This window comes from Bactrocera latifrons, unplaced genomic scaffold, assembly GCF_001853355.1.
Source record: "Bactrocera latifrons isolate USDA-ARS-PBARC rearing strain unplaced genomic scaffold, ASM185335v1 scaffold_145, whole genome shotgun sequence".
NCBI classification, from domain to species: domain Eukaryota; kingdom Metazoa; phylum Arthropoda; class Insecta; order Diptera; family Tephritidae; genus Bactrocera; species Bactrocera latifrons.
The window spans coordinates 136,041-145,187 of NW_017534908.1; positions in this window are offsets into that span (position 1 = coordinate 136,041).

Genomic DNA, 9,147 nt, shown 5'->3' on the forward strand with positions numbered 1-9,147 from the left:
GATGGCAGCAACTAAGCTGACTCCGTATCATCGTCAGCTCCAGCCAGCTGCATAAGGTTTGAGTTGTACTGACACTATGCTGATGCGGGCAATCAAATTTGTAGAGGTTTTTAAATATATGTATATATATGCATATATGTTTTCATGTATGTGAATCTCTCTCGATTATGTGTATATGCATTTTAAGCAGATTACTATAATTGCATAGTTATCTCCATGAGCTGGTARACACATGTCAACTTCGCAGTAATATTTTTAACGCCAAATGCAATTCAATTTCACATAATTTGCCAAGTTGCACAATTAAATTTCCTGCACTAATTAATTTATACTCATTTACATTGGGGATTTTAGTTAATTTATTTTGAAATTTAAAATYACACACTTCCTATGAAATAGTGCGGCGACTCGGTATATAATATATAGAAATGATTTTAGTGGTATGTTATAAATTATCAGTAAGACGAGCTGAGTCGGCTTAGCCATATCCATCTGTCTGTCTGTCTGTACATACGTCCCTCAGGTTTCAAGTTATCAATCAGAAAAGTGGACATGAGCACTTCTCTCCAAGAAGCTGCTTACTTTTCGATATTGTGACGTCCAAAAACGAAATTTTTACAGAAAACGAAATAATTTTGCTATAATACGAAAAATTATTGCATAAAAATATTCTGAAACAAAATTTTAAACTCAAACGTTCTTTCGATATATTAGATATTCAACAAAATTTTTCTCAAATGATTTATGAAACCTCAAATTATTTTCATAMCTAAAGCGATTTTAATATGATTTAAAATGTTTTTTCAAACTGTTGATTGATACGATTATTAGCTTTCTGATCTTAGAGAAATTATCACGACAAGCTGTTATACATTTGTCTTCCTCTAATAAAAGTACCGCTGATATATAGTAATATCTTTTGTTTATTTTTTGTACACTAGAAATACGATAGACCCAACAGAAAACAACTTAATCAATTTGTTAAAATAAATGACTGAAATATCGTTTACAATTTCATCAATTATTGGAAAAGTTTCGTAATTCGTGTCCCTAAGCTAAAGTACCTCTTAAGTGGAAAAATAGACTTTATTCCGTGAATTATATTATTATGACTACGGTTCCATATAATTATAGATACAATTTTGTTCTCACATGTATACATAAGTATATATTTTAGTCTAACAAATGTCATATTAGAACTATATTACCTAAARACGMACTAGAATACGGCACAATATCWCCGAATAARAARAGAAAATTTACAAAGCGATTGCTCATTTTCATTATACAATTATAGTTGATTTTCAAAGCAGTCGCAGTTGACTGGCAACTACGTCAATAATGATGCACTGATTTCAGACTTTTCACCATAACCAAAACACATATGTACTTATGTTATTTTATGTTATGTTACGTTGCATATGAGTCATACATATGAAGATGCGGCCTACGGTATAGGCCAATATAACATTGTTTGACACAACTCACACTCAATAAGTAACTCACTTAGGCTGCTGTGATCAGTTGAAAACGCATATACTAGTAGTCGAAATTAAAAAAAGCAACTGTTTGCCTGAATGCAGCTATATCAATTCCCAGTTATCCAATGAGCAAAATAAATTCATAATTGCAACACAACTTCCGCAAAGCAGCAATAGCATCGAGTTGAGGCAATTTACATGGGTTTKCTARCAGTCATAGTAATGTCAGTCCTTTTGTGTTTCAACAAATTCCGTCATTCGYTGAGGCCGTCGATACGCCTCGTACTCGTGGGAAATCAGCAAGTCTGGTACTGAACGTGTCATTGTATTGTTTCGACGTGAGTTACATGTATATATTTATTTGTATGTGCGGAAGCAATTTGTATTTTACAGTTCAACGAGAGTGAAATAAATAAAGATCCTAAATTTGTATCAGGAATCACTCACCAGCTAAATATCGAGAAAGGACAACCAAAGAAGCGTTAGAGACTTGACGCATGTAACTTTTTGAAACATGCGAAACTTACGCGAATAAGTCTTTAAGCGAGTCTTACTGCACTTACAAAAACCGTTAAGGTGAATATAAGTATCTGTCCTACTTAAACTTAAAGTGATGGCCAAAAATTACCTAACGACTTTTCGAGGCCATTTTGTAAGCCATAAATTTGGAGTGTTAGTGTAGAAAGGACAGTGTGGGGCAGAGAATGTTTCCTTAAGAGAAAAATATGAGAAAATTCACACAAAGTTCAGTTTATAATGAAGAAGGGATTGTGGTTAGAAAAAACYATGTACATATATGCACAACTATAACAAGTTTAGGTCGCGAAGTAGCCACAAACTGGTGAATATAGAACGAAAGGGTGAATRTRAGRCAAGCATGTAAGACAATGCGSCTGCTGTGTCAACTAATCGCCTACAATGTGGGCAACCACAACTTAGCATGCAATCTTTATAGCTTTCAATGCAAACACGCATATACATAAGTAAACATGTTGATGATGAAAAGTTGTTGGCGAGGGTTCAGCTTGTGGCAATTGCATGCTGTAATGATACACCCACACAAACATTGACACGCCCATAAAACATAGAAATTGCTTGATGCTTAGACAGTGTTGCTTGCCCCACGTACGCTTTAAAGCATGACGGATTTATCTGTACTCAGTTTAGCTTCTGGTGATTTGCCACTACTTTGGCCCCAGGCTGCTTTCCTTGCCACCAAATAACAATCGTGCACTCTTTAAGCCGCTCACTTTGCTAATACGATTTTTTTTTTTTTTTTCTCCCTCACTTTCGCTACCGCAGCATTTGTGGCCTTTTCACAAATTTGCCGATTCGAGAGGACATCACATTCTGTTCGACAAGGGTCTACAATTCGGCATCGATTTGGAAAATTTCGAACAGGACGAGCCTATGCGACCACAAATCGACACTGATAATTTTTGAACCCTTGTCGCGTTCGAAGTATTTGCTCCATCATCTGTAGCAGTAACGAAGGACGGCAGCAGTAATGAGTGGCACGAACCGGAAGGAGGAAAGTTGCCACCTGTATAAAAATTTTAATTTAATATAATTTATAGATCAATAGAATTTTTCCAATATTTAAGAAGTATAAGTAAATTTAGAGTTAAAAATTTTATCACAAGAGTTGCCACATTTATATAAAAGTTAGAAAAATTAAGATAGTTGTCCAAAATAAATGTGATAAGAAGTTAAAAATAATTGTAAAGCTTTCAGAGACTTTACTTGATTTAACATTTTTTGAATAAAGTTGCCACCTGTTAAAAATTTTTAATTTAATATTAATTATAAGTCTGTTAAAAATTAATTACACAAAATTAATTACACAACAAAATGTTGGTTAAATGACTATAAGAAGTTCTGAGAGGGTTAAATATATTTGAAAAGGAGTTGCCAGCTGAGTAACAAAAAATTGGAAAATTTTCAATTATAAGTCAAAACCCAAACAAAAAACTGGTGAAATTCAAAAATTAAGAAAGTTGAAATTTTATGGTTGCCACCTGTTATTAATTGTAATCAGTTAGAATTGATTAGAAAATCAATTTTTCAAAATATTGGAATCAACAGGATCAGTTTCGAATCTTTTTTGGTTAAAACGCGACAATTAAACCGAAATTGACTCAAACTTCTGTTTGTCAATTCAATTTCAACTAATTTGCTATCAAAGCATCGCTCATGCCCATTTTGACCATATTTTTTTTTATTCTAAACACGCAAATAAACAACAAAGCCTGTGCCATTGCGTATGAGTAACCAACACATGTATTGCAAATTAACAATCCATTACCTTTATGAGGCGTTTTGCATATCTATATACGCCAACACATTCATATGAAGATTAATTTACACAAATATATAGGTTTATGATATTTTCCTCAACCATCATTATTATACCATGGCGTTTCTCAATAATATGCAAATAATTCGTTGGAATCACACGTGAAAGCGGACATCGAAACGGTCGACAATGCGTACTGTGAGGATTATGAACTAAACGTTCATGACACGTTTGAAATGTGCGTCCAGGAAGAGTATGCCCGTTGGGAGGCTGGCGAGTGGACTTTGTGTGAGCGTTCGCGTTGCTTTGGCGCAAAATAGCGATACAAAACCGCGAATTTAATGCCACTTTGCGAATGGCACTGAGGTGGCGGAAGCCTGTAGTCCGCAGGAGTCCATAATTTTTTCTCTCTCTTCCCTTGTGTTATAGTGCAATACACAATGCGGTCGCCAAAAACTGTATTTTACAATGTGTTTGGTATGGCCCTCGCCAAAGAGCAGGCAATGCCTGTCGCCATTAACATTGACAGAGGCTTATTAAGTTATTTTTCGATAATTATTTTATGTTAAGTATATGTATCGATTACTTCATTATTAAAGCAAACAGAGTACACATAAGTGTATAGCTTCCCAGACGTTATTATTTTATGAAATATACTCACCTAGAGAAGAGAAAATTAAATTTCATCAGACACCAACTGGTAGGTTTTGAGCAAAATCGCGTCACTTTTAAAACATTCACCATCGTTCCTAAAGCAATTTATGAAGACGAATTGAACCCGTATTGAACAAAATTGTTTAATCGAATTTTCTATAAAATTTGTATAAGCCTCGGATGCAATGGGCTTCAGTGCATTCAGCGGATGACTTCTATTAGCTTTAATGGACTCATTGGGAATACTCAAATGTGGATATTTCAGTTTCGAAAATATTAAAAAGTCCTAGGGAGCCAACTCTGGTTAAGACTGTTGTTTAGCGATGAGTCTCGGTTCATGTTTGGCCACAAAGTGTTGAACAAATTCATGGTGAACCAACAAGTCATTTTCGGCATGTTCTTGAAGCTCTATTACTGGATTCTTAGACTGGTTTAGAGTAGTTTTCATACACTTACATCTCATCGCCAGTAATGGTACGTCTGATGAATGATAAAGGCAAGTTCATACGCAAAAGATTAACCAGAATATGTTGAGTCCATCCATAAGAGACGCTTGTATCCGCCCGTATGTAAAGCTCGAAACGTCTGCCTAAAATGCTCTCTATTACACTACATATATAAAACCAAATTTTTCAATAAATTTCAAAGCACGTATAAAAAATTCAAACGCTCTTAAGTTGTAGAAAAAGTCCCTCATTTCCATAGTCAATGCGCCATTGTGGTTAGGATTAAGATATGACCGTATTGTATTCGCAGTTTGTTGGTACTGAATTAGTAAAAACAATATTATTTCGAACTCTGACTATATGGTATATACTACACATAAAAATAGATATTCTTGGCGACCAGTATCCATCCCTTATTTAGACAAAAACATATTTCTTATATTATTTCCTAAAAAATTAATATGTCATTAATTTATTTTACAGCTTTTGATCAATTCAAGRACCCATCATGGTATTGTCCACAGATTACACCGTTACCAAGAGACATACTGCAAGTCTTGCGTATCCAATATATATTAAAGTTAACAACAACAACAAATATTGGCGAAGTTAAGCAAAAGTGTAAAAGTCAAGGCTGCAGCACAAAAGCAAACAGGACAAATAACCTACACACATAACAGAAGCTTTCAAACTGCACTAACGAAGATAAATAACAGCAAATATTAAAGAAACAACCAGCCATTAATGCAAAATTGAGGTAAAGTGAACAATACAGCAATAACAATAATAATAATAACGGTAATAAAGGAATTGCACACAAATTCATGAAGCGAAAATGTTAAATAAGCAGAGAGATATACAAACATACTTTCATACACGTATACTGTGCGAACCGCAACCCAAGCAATTGAAACGCATGATTGGAAGGCAAACAAATTAACGCTCAAAAATAARTTATTCATAAAATAAATATTTGAGTTTATTAAGTAAGTGTGACCAAATTATTTGAATGAAAGCAAATAAATAATACCAAATAAAAACTAACCAGCTATAAATTGCCTTATACAAGCCTGTTTACACACATAGTTATTTATGTATGTACACATTAAAAACATAGAAATACACGAAATGGCAACTACAAAGTTTCAACAAGGTGTGAAAAACGCAGATTAAAGTAACAAAAGAATATATGCATATTAAACTAATGCAAAGGTGTAAACACACATACTTCTACAAATGCAATTATAATTGCAGCTGTCTCATACGAAGTGCAGACAGTAAATAGATATTTATATAATAGCAGCTTTGCAATCGGCGATGAGGGGGTGTTGTCAATTATTTTATCACGAGTCTTTTCCAAGATTTGACGCATGGAAAATATCTGGTCAGTTGTTGCTTTTATAAGCCTAAAGCCACACTATTAAGGTATAATCAATATGTAGGCGTTTGCTTTAGCCTTTCATATAATACGATTGAAAGAACCTTACATGCGATGATGAAGAGTCTTATCCTCGGCAGTTGGCGCAGATTGTCGGGTTTCTCTTTTTGTGAATTGGGTAGAGCAAACTTAAGCTCCAGTCATCAGGCACGCTTTCGTCCGATTATATTCTAAAATGAAAATGATGGATACTCCTTATACTTCGAAATCGGGTTCACCAACTTCTCATGCTTTGCTCTCATTGCTATTCAAAAGACTGGAGGGAACACTTCTCCAAAGTTTCAGTATGCTCTGGAAACTKGTCACTACATCACCTYTGGGAGTTCWACAAGAGCATGCTCCGGCCTTGAAATCTTCTGTTAATTGCCGCACCTTTTCGTAGAATTTTAGAGCATTATCCCTGTAGGCCACCTTGTTAAGATGAGGTAGAGTTCATACACCCTGTTAACTTAATTGTTGAATTAGTTGATTGAGACATTAAGTGATAAATTGAGTACAATAATACATTAATAGCCGTCTTTAGATGTGTTACCTTAGTTATAAGCACCACCCCAATATTGTAATACAGTTTGGATATTAGTAAGTGGTCGCTTGTTTTCCAATCCAGTATATAATAATCTTCACCTTTCAAAAAGGGTAAAAACATACTAACAACTATAGAGTTATCAAGCAGATTCGAAAATCATATTACAAAAAGTACAGTTTTAAACTGTCCATCTATTTTTTGCCGTTACCATACACTTTATATTATTAAATTTAAAATTCTGTTCAAGGTTAACGAATTTAAAATTATTCAATACCAAAATAAATATAGTTAGTAATTTATGTATTTAATAATACAATTAAAATTAATTTAATGAGTATTAAGCAATTAAGCATTTGAGGACAATGCATGATAATGAAATATGCAAACAATATATTCGTGTACAAATATATATCATAAATAGATGTACTGCAGACAAAAAGTAAAAATTCAAAATAATGATTAAACAAAAAGGCGAGAAAAAGTTAAGCTTTAAATGCAAGGTTGTTTGTTTGAGCTGATGAAAAAGGATGTAAAATGCGCTACGGATATACGAAACAAAAAAAATCAGACGTGAGAAGGAATGAAGTAATTAAGTATTYKTGMSRTAGACAGTTTTGACATCAGTTTATCGCAGGCAAGAATATTTCGTTCAGCCAAACTAGAGTAGCGGGTGACGAATAACGTCACAGCAGCAATAATATATCAGAGTTATAGCTCATACGTAACTTAAATTTAATCACAAATGATATTAGTAAATTAAGTAATTAGTAAATAAAGGCTCGACTGATAACTGTGAGCCTTATAATGTTTGCTAATAATAAGTAATATGTGTAAGTGTGAACACAGGGAATAATATATTTAAATAAAAGAGCTATATTTTAGTAATTTATCGGAATTAGCACTTCATTGTCTTTGTCGGTAAGTATAATATTTGTTTCAGTAGTTGAATAATACATTATGTGAACCTATTATGTGGGTTATATTAAGACTAGGATACTTCTACTGACTGTAAAACAATAATATTTTGAAAGTACAGTTACATTACTAGTCATCAAAACTTGTCACGAAGACCAACGCATTTTGTGGATAAAATATTCAAGTTAATAACTATATTAATGAAGCCTAATTCTACATATACATATGTCAATATCTATATTTTTAAAATATCCGAAACAGGTATTTTCAATCATAATCGAGTTATTAGTGTTAAGTGCAGTACAGTTTAGATTTCAACCTTAACTTTGTACAGTGAAATCAGCTGAAATGCATTCCTTTTACTTTCGGAATTCAAGCCATTTTACCATTTCATTTTAGCACCAGCATGTCTGTTTTTATGTACTCATAAAAAATATTTATTTAGCCTACGGCTACGTGAAACATTTACTAGCATGTATCACATTTCATTTTCTTTTGTCTAAGGTCGATGCATATTTCAATACGCCCAACTGATTTTATTGTAACGATTAAACGGCGTGGATAAGAAAATGTGCATAYAAGTAAATAGATAAGTTTATGTTTAATGCGACTATCAACTAATAAAACCACTGCTCAGCAATCAACTCAATATACAAACTTTCATACATAGACTTTATTCGGTCACGTCATACACTGCGTATGTGTAACATTTGTATGAAAAGGGCTTTAGTGTCCWCTCTGCAGGCACCCAAAGGCAGCAGTAGTTATTTGTTGTTCTTGTTACGCAATACAGCAAGACATAACAATAATAACATGCAACAATCAAGATAAGGAWAAAGATTCAAAATGAAAAGATTGTCGTTAAAAAGGTAACTAAAGGAAAAGTTCAATATAACAAGGTTCAATGGTTAAATTGTGAAGAATTTATTTTTTCTGCCCTTCAATAGCTATCGTGAAGATATTCAAGTTTTAACAAACAATGCCAATGGGCAATCATGGTTGTTTTGCAATTTCAGTTTTTCATCGACATTCTGTTGTCACAAYTAATGCAATGCAATAAGTTAAGTGCAATGCAAACGGTAAGGATTTTTATTGTGCTGTATGGAAGTGTTAATTGAAATACTAGATGATTCCCATTAAATACTCTCAAGCTGATTGAAATTGCTATACSATTAACCTTTCTGCCATTATTTGAGGCAAAATTTCCATATAATATATGTTTGCTTAGAATTTTTTTTGGTGAAACTGTTAATTTAGTGTCGGCAATTGAGTCGTTGCCGTTCAAATGCGACTCTCATATAAATAAACATATTGGGAGCAATGTTAGTTCTCTCATAAATAAATCGAATAAATCGGTTTCGTACTGGTTATGAATAACCAACTAACCTGAG